This window comes from Meleagris gallopavo, chromosome 5 (assembly GCF_000146605.3).
Source record: "Meleagris gallopavo isolate NT-WF06-2002-E0010 breed Aviagen turkey brand Nicholas breeding stock chromosome 5, Turkey_5.1, whole genome shotgun sequence".
NCBI classification, from domain to species: Eukaryota; Metazoa; Chordata; class Aves; order Galliformes; family Phasianidae; genus Meleagris; species Meleagris gallopavo.
The window spans coordinates 34,351,490-34,366,577 of NC_015015.2; the positions used below are offsets into that span (position 1 = coordinate 34,351,490).

Sequence of the window (15,088 nt, forward strand, 5' to 3'; positions counted from 1 at the left end):
GTTGGAGTTGGATTTTATGACTGTGGATGAGGATTGTATGTAGAGTAGACTTCTGGTCGTCTTATTAAGAAAAGCTTTAGCTGATCATTCTTTTTCTGTACTTAGCGCTTCCACCTTCACACAAGGGAGGAAGAAATTATCTGTGACTGGATTGTTACATGATTTTTCAAGGGTTTGCACACCTGCATGTCCAACTGTATTTGTGGGAAACTATTTCCAACAATTTTAGGTTTCACAAAATTATAGTTTTTTTTCCAAATTATTTATCACATGGTAAATATAGTAGTGTTTTGGGGGAAGGAAAGATGATCTTGTGGTTTGGTCTAAGGCACTGTACTGGAAGGCTTTGCCATCTGTTCTGACAAGTTCTGTGTGTCAGTTTCACATATATCATGACCCAAACTAAAAAGTTTGCAATACAAATTAGTCCTTTTTATATCTCACACGATTGAATGTTTTTAAGTTAGATATTTAGAAGTAATGTCAACTTCTAGGGCTGGTCATGAGATGTAGAACTCTTGCAGAGAATGTAATGCAGTTACCCTAGACAGAACTGATTGATTTGTCAGTAATTTTGAAAATTAGTGTGTTGCTGTTGGAAGATTAAAATCTGAATAATTAAGTGTCTAACATAACCATATTTTTTAATGGGTGGGGGAGCAGGGGAGAGAGAAGACACCCTACTGTAATATGCACTATTCCAGAAATATAGTGTGAACTTTGTAATACCTTTAGAACAAATTCCCAGAACAACTGGGTTACTATGCTGCATGTGCATCCATTTGTTTTTCTGTGCTATGTCCCTTCCTCCTGTCTTTTCTATTTGGTGGAAAGCAGATTCTCTTTGTGTTGTCTTCATATTTTTATGAAGCTTGCTTTCCAATTTCTCAGAGCTTGTTCTCTTTACTCTTATAGGATTTCTCAAACATCAGGATCAGCCTGTTAATTTATTTTCCTTTATGGTTTGTCTTCACTTAGGATTCAGCAAAACATGAAACAATTATTTCGAATACTTGGTATAGAATTATTTAATACTTCGACAGGTAGTTTCCTATTTGCCTAGATCTAACTGAAAATGATAAATGCAGAAAATCTCCCCATACCCCATTTTTAGTGTGCTTGTTTATGCCTCCTTTGGAAATGGTTGGAGACTCCCTGGGGAAGCTAGATTCACAATTTGAGCTATGTAGACTTATTTCTGGCTCTTACCCTATGAAGTGTGGTGTAAAACATGAAGCACTCCATATATACATTATTTATTGTGTAAGAATAATTGGTGAAGGTGCTTGCAAGACAAAGAGGATTTTGCAGAAGTTCTGAACAGATTTAAATGCACGTGGTTAAGTATCTGATTTTTATGAACAGTCTAATGAGTGTTATCTTTAGTGAAAATATTCAGTATTTCTGCTTTGGACTCACTGTTCTTCTGTACTCATTTTCATTTTTGTGTCAGTTAATGAGAGAAACTTATAGCCTTGCTATCTAAAGAGCAATTAAAAAATCTAACTGCTCTTCAGTCCTAGCACATAACTGTTACTGATACTCAGTGTCTAGTGAAATTTTCCACAATGCATTTGCAGAGCTTATAAGAGAATTTATAACACCAATTGTTATTTTATGCCCACTTTTCTTGCAGAATTATGTATGTGATAAGCAATGCGGATCTCTAAGAGCTGAGAAGGTCTCTGTAAGAATATTTTTTTAATAAGTCTTAGGAAAAGGTCTGTTTTAGTACCTATAAAACATCTTATAAATTTATTTGTAAATTCAAAATCATTTGCATCAAATAGGCAGTAAATTGCATGCAACTTTCTCCTTCTCTCAGGTGAATGGTCTGCGTGTAAGCATAAAGGACCTCCTATTTAAAATCTCTTCTTTTGAAAAGATTGTTTTATATGAAATAGTTCCATAGTCACTGAGACACAGAGTAAGGATAAGAATGTTATCTATTTTTTAGCTAGAAGACAACCTATTCAGGATATGGGAATGCTTGCTACTTCTGCTCAGTTATTTGTACGTAGTTCAACAGTGTTAACAGAAGTAGATAATACCTGAATACAGAATAGTTCAATACCTAGGTTAAGATTCTCTCAGGACTGTAGTGAGAAAAAATTTTAATCTGAAGTAATTTTTTATATTTCTATGGTAAGAGGTTGAGAAAATTGTAGACTGAAGCAATAAAATTACTCACATAGCTTTGTGCATAAATTCTGATGATTTTTTACTTACTTTTGCAATGGAGACAGATTTAGAAGGGATGAATCTTTACTGGAGCCACATATCTGAACACCTTTGGTGTCAGTTTTTGAAAGTAATCTAAAATTTACAGTTTCAGCCTAAAACACTAAAATATGATCCCAATTCTTCCAAGATGTGCAAATAGTTGAGTTTTCTAAAAATGGTATCAATCTAAATTGCATGGGGATTCTTCCTGCTCTGCAGCACTCTGTTTATCCCCTTAAAGAGGGATCAGAACATCTGCATGCTACCTGATTCAGTCTTGGGGGATTTTATTAATCCAAACTTCAGACCCCCCTGTTTGACTACTTCAATATATGCTGTTAAGTTTTGATTTAGAAGAAACACTTCCAGAATAAGATAGTTGCTGTGAAATTTTGCTGCAAACTTGAAGTTGGAAGAAAATTTAACTTCAAATGTATTTTGTTATTTTAATTGTGTATCTACAAAATGATAAAGATTTTGCGCACTTAATGAAGTGAAATTAGTTGTATTTGCTGCAGAGAGAAAGAAAAGTGTTTTGCTGAATATATGGTTTCAAAGTGCACGTGGTTAAAAAAAAAGCAAATTCCATTTACATGTAAATGATTTAACAGACCACATTAAGAAACTAAAATAATACCAGTTCCTCTAAATGATGTGATGGTAAAGGAAGCGACTTTGTGCTGAACAGATGTGGTCTGGGGTTTGCTTTCTGTCTCTTTTTGTTGATTTTTTCTTTTTTTTGTACTGACCCATAATAGATCAAATTCAGTACTGTTTAATAATCTTATTGATATCTCATTTTTAATCAGACATTTAGTGAACTGCTCTAAATCATACTGATAATTTTCATGCTTTAAAGTTCTAAGGGCAGTCTAGCACATACTATTTTGTATTTCTGTGTCTCTGCTTCCTAGGAACATGAAATCTGCCTTCTCTATTTGTAACTCCTTCAATTTCAGGTAAGCAGAGGCTTGAAAAAGTTTACATCTGTAAGGCAAACTTTTCCCCTTAGCATCAGATTTGTCTGTTCCCCATGCTTTCAGCGAATCTTTGGTTTCTCTTCTAGATTTTCAAACATTGTTTAGATGCCTATAACCTACTGGTTTCAATGACAGAAGGTACATCTTGATAATATGTACTTAATAGTTGATTTACTTTGAAAATTGTATTCAGGCTACATTATTTAATCACTTTTTTACTGCTTGCTATCAAAACCAAACAATGCACTTCTGGAGTAATCTCTTTGTACATTTATAATCACTAATAAAGCATACTAGAATGTGAAGAAATATCCACCATACAGAATTTCATGAGGTCAGTTCAGTAAGAGTATATATTTCAGTAGCATTTATGTTAAATAGTTTTATTGATTGCAAAACAGTATGTAAACTGGGATGGGGTTCATCTTATGCATAGAATGAATTGCTTCTTCAGTTTAAATAGTTAATGCTTCAAATTCTGGTGTGAATATATAGCTATGTGTGATTTTGGTACTACATGAGCCCTGACAAATAACATCCTGCATTCCTTTGACACTGCATGCAGATAAAGCACTGGGAGAGCAGTGGATATTCCACAATATAGCTTAATTCCAAAAAGTCCAAGGGAATTCACCTGGAATATTATTTTAAAGATGCTGGTATTAAAGCTAGTACTCAAAGTGCCTGGTGTGCCAAGAAAGCTAATTTTTATATTTTAAAATTAATTTAGCCAAAACCTGGATCATGTATGCCACATCCCCTTAACCACAGGCATGTAAACCTCAGGATAGACAGCTGTTTGGATGCTTCAGACTGGGACTCCTGCCCTCAGCAAACATATTTGATACTCCTACATGGTCACTTGGCTGCATATAGTCATGCCCATATGCTGGGATGGCATTGTGCCTGCTCACTAGTTGGTCATACTGTTCCATTAGGGCTTAGATGCCAAGATAGCATGTTGAGTTGGGCACCATCTATAACAGCATGCATTCTATCACTTCTGAAGGAAATCTTTCCTCAGGGACAAAATGCTACACTGCATAACTTACCTCTTTCCATTCATCTTTCTTGCCACTTAGCTGTTCCAACCACCCTAATAAAAAAAAAGGCAAAAAAGATTGAGGAGAAATTTTTGGCTTTCAAAGAAGTAATTGTCATCATAGCTGTGGCAAAAACTCATGAAATTCACAGGGGATTTAGAGATGCATACAAAATGAATAGTGTACAAGCCCCCAGGCAATCTGCATTAATTCAAGCTTAAATCACACAACAACACAAGTGGGCCAAAGTGTAAAAAAAGTGAAAGAGTCACTAAATATTTTGCAGTTTGCCTTATATAACTTGAAAAGGCCGTTGTAATAGTCTCAGTGTTTCTTTACATTTGCAACAGCTGATAAATTCAGAGAGGTGGAAATAAGCTTACTTTCAGGTTCAGTCTCATCTCCCTGACAGAAACCAAAAGGCTCAATTATTCTCTATAAGCAGGAAATGTAAAAACATGATCAGAGATTTATTTTGTTTATCACTGAATATATTACATTTCTTTTTTTCCTATTTTCTTTTCATGAGTTCTAGTTTACGACACTTTGGATCACTTTTGTGGATGCCATGTTGAATTTGGATGGTTGTTTCAAACAATTTTGGAGAACTCATATGAAGAGACAAGAATTTCAGAAACAAAGTGCTATAAGTGTTTTATGAAAATGGCTATGATGCGTCAGTTCTAATTAATACATACTTACTAAAACTGGCATGACTGCCTTCATCTTCATTGAAGCAACTGAGAATAAATCAGATGAAAAGACAACAAATAAAGAAGTTTTAAGCAGTTCAGTGACCTAAATCACTTGCTACTCCCTGTGTTTTCTTGGATAGGTTAGATAGTTCCCATTTTTTTTTCTGCTAAAAAGTTCTATGAATTACATGGGTAATGAGAGAGAAAAAAATAAAACCAGACAGTTATTTTGAATTAAGTGAGAAAACTAGCTATGGTTGTTTTGTTACTGAGTGCGTAGTCAGGACACATACTGATCTCTAAAAGTTAGAAGTTTCATTTCATATTATTCTACTACTTGGTACCTGTGTCATCGTTACATGAGCTTTGTCCACATTATGCCTTCATGTTCACATTTAATATCATCTCAATTACTTAATGAGTTGTTATAATATTCTGAAGTAAGCAGTGCAATTTGTCCATATATACTTAATTAAGAAACAAACCTGTTTTCTTTCTTCACTATTAATCACATCATTCATATCTTTACTAATTTGCCAATACTCACAATTTAGTACAGATTACAAGAGCTGAGTCCTTTTTTTTTTAATTTTTTTCCTCTACAGAGTAAATTCAACATAACGTGATTATTTTATATAAATGCTCAGGAGAGATCTTGGACACAACTGTTTTTAGCTGTAGTGTTACTACATTAGACACTAAGTAACAGACTGGGAGTGTTGACAAAGCATAAAAGTCAGGAACTGAAGAGCTCTGATCTTGGCATTGCTATTACATTTTTGAAAGACTTTGTCTAACCCCTTGTCTAGACATGGGAAACTTCAGGGACTTGCTATCCTTCAGAAATAGCCTTAGACCTCTCTGTACCTTAGCTTATTCGTGTGTGAAATATTTTAATTATGCACAATTAGTTTTGTAGTGATCTATGAAACTCCTGAATTAAAAATTAAAAACAAAAGCACTGCAAGAATGCAGGAATGTGTTCTGTGTAATAACATTATTTATTTATAGTAACTGTAGAAGTCATTAGAGAGGAGAAAATAATTCATAATTTCATACTAACCTGCCCTTGCTTTCTGTATTGAGTTGTGTGCTTTAGCACTGCACAGGTGCTTACCTGTGGTGCTGGTCAGCAGCATTTAGTTGTTGGTATCAGCAGGGTCTCCAGAGCCTGCTTTTTAATCCAAACCTATTCCGTAGTAAACTGTGTGAGCAATGAGTTATTTATATATTCATGAGCCAGCACTGTTGAATTTGGACCTAGTACATAAATAATTGCATACCAAGGTGGACTTTTTATCACTTGGGCATAACAGAGAATTGTCTGTTTTGGTTTTGGGGTTTTGTGCACGTGGGTTTTTGGGGTGTTTGTTTTTTTTTTTCCAGAGACTTACAAGACATGGATATTTTGTAGTCCTAGTTTGAGCTTCTTGAATTAATTCCTTGCTCCTGAGATTGCAAGAATAGTAAGCACAGTAGGTCAGAGAATCTGTGATAGAAACAAAACAACAACAAAATTAGTAACATTCTAAAGATGAGTGAATTTTAAAAGAATTTACCAGTTTTGTTCTAACATAGACTAGAAATATTAAAACAATTTTCAGTCTTTTGCGATCAAGAGCTATTCTTTATCACATATAAGATATTAACTCAGTTTAAATTGTAGATCATCTATAACAGATCTGCAAAGCTGGCAAGGAAATTCTCATTTTTAAAGATGTAGAAACTGAGGCACAGGAAGGTGAAAAAAAATCATGGAATGCTTCCCACTTCAACAAATAAAAGTGGTACTTGTTGCCAGGCTCATGTTCTTTCATTTAATTTTGCATGTAAGCATACAGTTCTGTTTCTGACTAAATGAAAGAGGAAAAACAGCAAATGAAACTGAAATTTTTGTAGGAAAAAGGGTGCAGTGGTCTGGCATCATTGATTTATTGTTTGCGAAAAAGAAAGTATATTTAGGTTGTGGTTCTAAAAATACTGGTACTTCATACTGGAAGAGCATCATAGATTTGAATCCATTTATATATGGATGCACAGTCATATTTCTGTTGGATTAGTCATAGGCTGTTCAGAGGGTTAATGCCAACTTTTTCCTTGTATTACAAACTTTATGCTGGCTAGAGGAAGACGGAACATTCCCAAGTAAAATCTGAGGGTTTAAAGTTAAGTCTTCAAAAGACTTGTCAACAGAGGTGACTGTAGAGGGAATCTGTACAAGTCTAACACCTTCTGTCGTGGCTGTGTCAGCAGAACTGCTCAGCTTGCATTTTTCATATCACCAGTTCCCACTGCCCTATCTGCAGATGCACTGGGCTCCTGATTCAGAAAAGCACTGAGTGCTTAATCTGCTCATTTTTAGCAGAACATTTTACATGTACAGCACCTTATGCTCTTTTAAACAAAGTAAGCTGAAGTGAATAACTAAAGGTAAACACATGTTTAAGCACCAAAGAGGGGCACTTAAGCATTTTAAGAACCAAACAATTCAGTTTAATGAAGGTTTTGAGTTCACAGACCGTAATTCTGAAGTAATAATTAGGATTTACCATTCTCTCCAAAACATTACCGTGTACACGAATGATTTTATTATATTCTGAAGTATCTTGCATTCCTTTTGAACAGTGATCTCATTGAAAACATTTAATATTTTGTGATTTTTCTTTTTTTTTTTAATTTTAGTGTCTAAAACCAATACCTGTAGTTTGTAACTTCTGCATATGCTTGAAGGAAATGAATTAATAAAAAAGTAATTGCATATTTTGAATGAAAATGAACATGTGATAATGTAGCTAGCTGGTTCTCCTAGTCTGTGTACTTCTACCCTAATCTTCAGGCCATGCATTAAGGTGAAAGCTACTTTCTCTCAAAATCTGCAATGGCAATTGTTCATTCTCTTCAGCCTTCCTACATACATGACAGACAGATTCAGAGACAGAAATGTAATAGGAATAGTTCTATGAACCTACCTATTATATGTAAACTACCGCTCTTTCTGTATTAACACATTCGTTACATGACTTAGCTGGATTTACCTGAACAAGAGTGATAATCCTGAGGCTCATGTTGACGGCATTTTTTTCCAGTAGATTAGATGTATCTGGAGATAAGGGTGTAGTATGAGGTTCTGTGGCTAATGTTACATGAACAAGAGTAACGCTAACTCACCTGAAGACTTCAGCTTCTGCCGCATGAGCATAGAGAGGATGCCTGTGCTCCCTAGGTAGCAGGAGAAAACTTCTATGATGGAAGTCTACTTAAGGAGGAGGGTGTTAAGAGATTACTTGGCCTGCTGTCTGTTTTCCTCCTGTTGCACGCACAGCTAGCTGATCATATCCTGGATAAAGCTGCAGTTTACAGCCTGATGCTTGGAGGCTAATATTTTTGACTATCTACTTTAAAATACCAGGCTATGAAGTGTGTACCTCAGCTGCCAGCTGCACAGGTGCAGCCAATGACCTTGGCAGCCATTGTGATCTAGTCTTCCCCTAGGGTGAGGCATGAGCTTTCAGAATGGTGTCCACAGTCACTGTGTGGTGCTACTACTTAAGGAAGGTCTGAGAACAGTAGTGAGCATTGTATGGCCACGCAACCTCTTCTGCACAGCCCGCTACTTTCTCTCAAGAGAAATTGCTTTCAAAACTGGAGTGAGGTTTGTTTGTTTTTTTTTTTTGCCAAAGATTTTGGAGAAGTATATGCCATCTCTCCCTGGGCCTCTTTAGCTGCTAGCGATGTTTGCCTGTCTTCATTAGGGAGACTGAAAGTTGTCTTTCTCATGAAAGAAAAATATGGCTTCCCTACTTCCTCCAGCCTACACTTGAAGGGAAATTTTATACTCAGGATATTGTCCTCTGATCATTTCAGTGATCAGACAGAAGGAATCCACGGCTTCAGTCTTTGCTCTGAGAGCTGTACATACCGATTATTAATCTACCTGTTTTGGTGATGATCAGATGCTTCACAGGAGCAATCCAAGTGTATGCTTACACCCTGGAGACTGTCATGCAGTTAGGACAATCTTTCATTTAACGAGAAATCATTTCATCGCTTTTCCATAAGCATGTGCATGTCAACATCAAAGAGTAACTGAAGTTTATGCCCGCTTTAATCTAAAGGGACTCCCTTTATCATCAAGTATCCTTGATGAGAACTAAAATAGTCTTTATTAATTTTTCTTTCTTTTGCTTTTAAATTAGGCAGAAATGTATGAAAGCAATATTAGTTCTGAATAAGGTTTTCTGGACGAAAGAGTTTAATACAAAATGACAAATCCATGTTGCGTGCTCATGTTGTTAATTTGGATTAATTTTCTTGAACGTTTCCATGTAGTTAAACTTTCAAACGTGAGGAATTTATTACACACAGCCAAAGAGTACAAGTATATTTGTGCCTTTAGAAGTAATATTTTCATTGTTGTTTTAAAACTACTTTAGTGAATCATGAAATCATTACAGAACTGAATGTTCTCACAGAACATTCACATGAGATACATTTAACCAACTTGAACTGGCGGAAGTTTCATTTTCTGATCACCAGTAATAGAACACTGAAGTGTTTTTTCCTTATGTTAGCCAAACTGTAAATGCATCCACTGGATAATTTTATAAACTACAAAATACATACGTATGCATTCATTCCAAAATACTGCTTTGTAAGCCTTTAGTTGGCATTGTAGTATCCATAACAAGATAGAATTAGAAAGGAAAAGAAACAAAACAAAACAAACAAACAACAACAACAAAAAACCTGACTAGAATCTGCTTTTAAAACTAAGGAAATTGTATAAAAACACAAACTATATGTTACTGTGGCACCTGCTGTTTTTCAGGTGTTTATAACATAGCCATAAAAATCCACTCCAGGCTGACACTTGGTATTTAAAAGTCTCATCTCAGCAGGATTTTTAAATCAGATTTGGTTTAAATTAGTTTGACTCCTTTTCAGTTATAAAAAGAAGGATGAAAGAGAGAAATTCTGATGTGTCAAACATAATTTTATTCATTCCTCTAGGTGAAAAACAGTTTTTCTTTATAAAGATACAATTTGCAGGTTGTTAGCCCATAATGTGGAGTAGAAAAGTAGGATGTCAAAGGGAGAAGAGGGAGAGAAAGAATTAACATCCAAGAATTTGTTATTTTCAAATGCTTAATGTCTTTTTTTGAGAACATTTACTGTTGATCCTTACTGAGCTTTCATAAAACTGGGATATAAAGTATTTTTTAAACAAAAAAAACATGCTTTTATTCAGTAAGGTCTGTAACTGACAGCTTAAGGTCTATTTTGTCATAAGTCAGTGACTGGTGGATAAATTATATTCAGTCATAATTGATTTAATACTTTCTAACGGTGATGTTAAACAACCAGAAGCAATTTGGGATCCCGGCTTCCTCTGTTTTATTGGAAGAGGGCACCTACTGTCTCCCTGGGTTATGTGAAAAATCCACCCTCTCTCTGTTGTATTCAATGTATGTAAATTACAAAGCCAATTTTAATTAACTGATGATCAAAAGGGAAGATTGTCATCAGTATGTACTACCATTTCTGCACTGGTTGTCCATCTACTTTTTTTAGTTCTCCTTGTAAAGACTTCAGCTTTAGTGCCTTTAGGTGCCTCTTTTCTCAAATGCTCAGGGCCAAATCTTCAGTCGTTCTGAGAAAACAGAACAGGTGAAGCCTGTAAAAACTGTGGCTGCTGAAAAACTTGTAAATCAAGTTTTTTTATATACCAAGAAAGCCAAAATTGGAGGGGAGGGTACTTTTAAAATATATAAATAAGTAAACAAACTAAAAAAAAGCCCTAAGCTAGGAAAACGTCAGCATGGCTATTATTAACTTCTTTGAACAGAATATGTTGGATGGTATTCTTCCTTATTTTTTAATGCCACTGTATAGTGGAATACATTACCATAGTGATTCCTTATCTCATCCGTTCCTCAAAAAGGAAAAAAGAGGTACGTTCTTACAGAGGTACTCTTGGAAGTGTTTATGCAAAGTACTACTTTTCTTCACTAAATCAAAGCTGGAGACAACCTACCAGAGAAAGTGTTCTTTCTTTTCCACGTAGAGGTTGCACATCCTTTTGCTTTAACAATCTATTCTGAAATGTGAACATATTACCTTTTAGTTCATCTTGGTACATAACTCAAAAGAGATGTGCCTGTTGCTCCATGAATGATTATCATTTAGTGGTTTGTTTCATTGTGAAGCACTGCCAAGACACAATTTGCAAGTACTGAATGTCCTGAACTGCTTTAGGATAATTTTGATTCTTCAAGTTTGGCATTATCACCATATCTTGGGTTTTGCTTTAAATTTAATTCTCATGCCTGGCTTAATCAGACTATGGTTAATGGCTATTTTACCAATAAAGCAGGAATGGTTATTGTTTTTCTTATTTTTTTCTCTATTGTTTGTTATTTGACAGTTCCATAAAGTTTATTTCTCCCTGCTGCTTAGTGTCTTTTTATTCTGTTTGTTTTCCTCTGCTTCCAGCTGGGATATGGTTTAATGAATTATTTTTCAGTGCATGCGATATGGCTTTTATGGCCTGCCTTTGGAGACTGTGATTAATACAGTTTTCTTTTATTCTTTGCCCTGACCTAGTTCCCAGTACTCATTATAGTGATCAGCATTGTATTAAGAGTATTGAGATGATATTATCCATGATAAGTCTAGAACATATTTTCATTCATTTTGGTTTTTATTCTTCTGCCTGGATTTTTATTTTTACTTTCAGTCCTGAAATTTTTGTTTCCATGCCAATATCTGTACATTTATTTTGTATTGCAGTTGAATAAGACAGATTTCTGCTGAAGATGAGCTATTCCATATAGTCATCAAATTCATACCTTCCATGCATACGTTTTTTTTTCATACTACATATTGGGCTACAGCTTGATACATCCTCACTAGATAAAGAGGAGGGGAAGGGGGGGCAGTGGCTTGAACAGATAGGAACCTCCCAAACCATGGTCAGGAATACTCAAACTTTGCAAAACAGTCCTAATGAAGAGGAGAGAAGAGATGTAGAGACCACATTCCCATTTTGACAAATCCACACATATTGAAATATATTTTCAGTTTGAATCTTAGCCCCTTGGCAACTTTTCATTCAGCTTTTCTGAAAATATTTTCTTATTCATCTCAGGTTATCCTATTTTACTTCTTACAAAAGGATGTTACTTTAACTGTTTCTCATTCTCCCCTTTTTAAGGAAAAACAAGTTGAGTAAAGTCAACTTAGCCACTTATAGCCTGTTCTTTCCTTTCTTATTCCATAGATATGTGCAAACCCGAATGAGAGTTTGACTTCTAAGACTTATAATTTTTCTTGCCCTCTTACATGAGGAACTGAAGAGCATACTGTTATTGATACATGCTTGTCCACTGAGAGCTGGTCTCCAGTTCTTTCAACATCCAATTTCTTTCAGCTTATGAATACTGTATTTAAGTGGTTCCTTTTCAGCCTTATTTATTTTAACAGCCATCTCTTTTCCTTCCTTCTCTTCTATGAAAAAAAAAAAAATGCAGTTCTACCTTTAATATTTTGTGTTTTTAAATACCTATTTCATTTTCTTCATAAATTAGTCATAGTATTCTCTATACAAGTGCTGTTCAGGTTTCCCAAAAGATTAGGGAAATTGGATTAGGTAGTATTCTTACTGTCTTTAAAGTTTGCAGGTTTGGGGTTTTTTTGTTTGTTTGTTTGTTTTGTTTTGTTTTCCCCATTATTTGTAAAGCTTTTCAAATTCTACTCCATCTTCCTTCCTTTTGGTCTTCCTAATGCACTATGACATCTCTCAAAGTGCAGTAAGATTATTGAAAGATTTCTTTGCGTGAACATACCCTTTTATAGTTTGCTAACACAGAATTGTTAGAGAATCACTTCTGTTATTACTTAGGACTTTAATGGCAGCAGCAAGATTTGATCTTTTTATGTATCTTCAGTCAAGGTGAACTGTCATTTATTGGTTTAATGACAAGGTAGTAATTCCCTTCCTTAGAGAGATTTTCAGGTTCTAGTGCTGTTGTCTCAATCTATTTCTTAGACTTTAGTATTAATACATCTGCACAGTCTATACTACTGTAGTTATTTCAGCAGTAACTGTGGTGTTTTAGTGAGCAGTAGTCAGAATTTTTCAGAATTATTTCAAAGAATATGTTAATTAATACAATGGAAAATGATACATTATCTTTTGTGTGGTCTTAAGAGTAAGAAGACGTAAATGTCGATTAAATGATCTGCTGAAATAATTGATGAGCTTTTCAGTCTATTTAAGCCTATATAAACTGCAACAATTTCTCATGTTACTGAAGTCATTTTTATAGAATTATCTTCGTGTGAAAAATGAAAAGTGTGTCAGAACATTCTAAACAAATAGATCACTTCTATCCTCATTGAAGTAAGCAGCAAAACAGTCTTGGCAGGGGCACTCCTCCTATATATTAGGTTCAGCAAACAGAGGAAGTGGGAATGTTTCCGTAACTCAGCAGATAATATGGATAACAAGTACGTCAGAAAGAGTATGTTTGATATACTTTGTGAAGAAAAATGTATGTTTAATTCTTTCTAAGTATTTCTGAGTTAGTAATGAGACCTACTGTCAAGCTGATTTTTATTTATCTTTTTACACACTGTTGATTATTCTAAATCTACAAATAGAATTTTCAGCCAGGGCTAACTTGGAAATTGTTAACAGTGTAATCCACAAATAACTTTTTTTTTTCCACTGTACTTGGCTATGCAGTTCTTTTAACTCTCAAATAATCTTAAAGATAACAAAATATACTTAGTGTGTATTCTTCCCTAGACAATCAAAGCCTTAAAAAAAAAAAATAATCTATTTATTTATTCCTGGGAGAAGATCCTTTGTAATTCTCTTTTCTTGTTGCTTTCACATTTGACACTTATGCACTAAAAACGCCAAACTTTTTATTTTGTAATTTGAAAATCTGTTATTCTTGCATGGAGTAAAAAACTGTATTTTTTCTTCTTTCAGCATTGGCATAAAGTTTTTTATATTTATTGTGCCTGAAGTAAATCATTGGTATCTCCAGTCCATGGATAATCAAGCCCTTTTGTGCTTCCAACTTTTACCAGGTTATAAGCAGGTTACCTTCTGTGAATTAGAAGGACCACTTGTGTGAATTAACCACTTATCAGCATGAATACAGTGGTCTATTTCTGCCAAAGGAAATAATTGAGGACAAAAATATGAAAATAGAGTTCGAAATTAGAAATGAAAAGCTATTTGTCCTATATAGAAGATTATAGCCACTGTCCTAGATCAGGAGATGTCAGTTGCTGTCTTTTATCTTTAGAATAAGTTATTTTTTCCTTTTTAGTTTCATACAATAATTCATTTTTTTCCCAGGAGTGCTGGTTAATTCATCAAGATAATTCCATGGTTAGCAGTTGCAGGGCTTTTCTAGTCACTAGCTCAGTTGTGCTGTGGGTTGTTTTATTTAAAATAAGAAGCTACTATTTCTTGTCAAAAAAATTATCTTTCTTCTTCTTGTTGTTTGACAGAACACTTTGTTACAAGATCATTTGGTGTATTATATGAGTCACTTACTATTATTCTCACTTTTTTATGGAATTGAATTTGCCTGTTTTCTTCATTGGTGGGAAGTTTATTGTTTTGGATTCCTGCTCAAAGAGTGAGGGGAATGCCAGTGGCATAACTGGAGGGAATGTTTTTTTTGTGTGTTTTATTATCTTTTTTCCACTTATCTTTGTGGGATTTTTGAAGGACAGATTTTTTTTTTCCCAGCAGGACATGCTGCTTCATTTATTTCTTACCCTAGCAGAGGAAATCTCACACTTCTGGCACTTTGACACATCACTGACTGCTAGAGAACATGGAGCCACTGTTTACTGCTGGTTCTTGAGTCTTAAACAGCCCTCCACAGCTTTTATTATACCATTAATTGCACTTAATGCGGCTGCATTTCTAGTACGCTTGGCTAAGCTCTGAAAATTAAGTACAGGGTACTTTGTTATAAAATTCGCTGTAATGAGCTCTGGTGGGACAGGGTCTGTTAAGTTTGAAATTACCTCAGGCCATTTCCAAAGGACCTCTTAAAATATTTCAGAGCTGTAAAAAGTTTGCAACTAGATAAATAGCCAAAGATACGGTTGAGAAGGA

At 34.7% G+C, this 15,088-nt stretch overlaps 1 protein-coding gene and 1 long non-coding RNA gene across 2 annotated transcripts in view; both read left to right on the forward strand.

The window, feature by feature from the left end:
* Window positions 1–15,088, forward strand: part of NPAS3 (neuronal PAS domain protein 3) — a 552,805-nt gene that overhangs the window by 211,838 nt on the left and 325,879 nt on the right. The window lies entirely within an intron of this gene.
* LOC109367812 lies at window positions 3,132–5,039 on the forward strand. The gene is made up of 3 exons (XR_004159939.1): window positions 3,132–3,182; window positions 3,290–3,341; window positions 4,782–5,039. It is a non-coding gene; the product is annotated as an uncharacterized LOC109367812 (long non-coding RNA).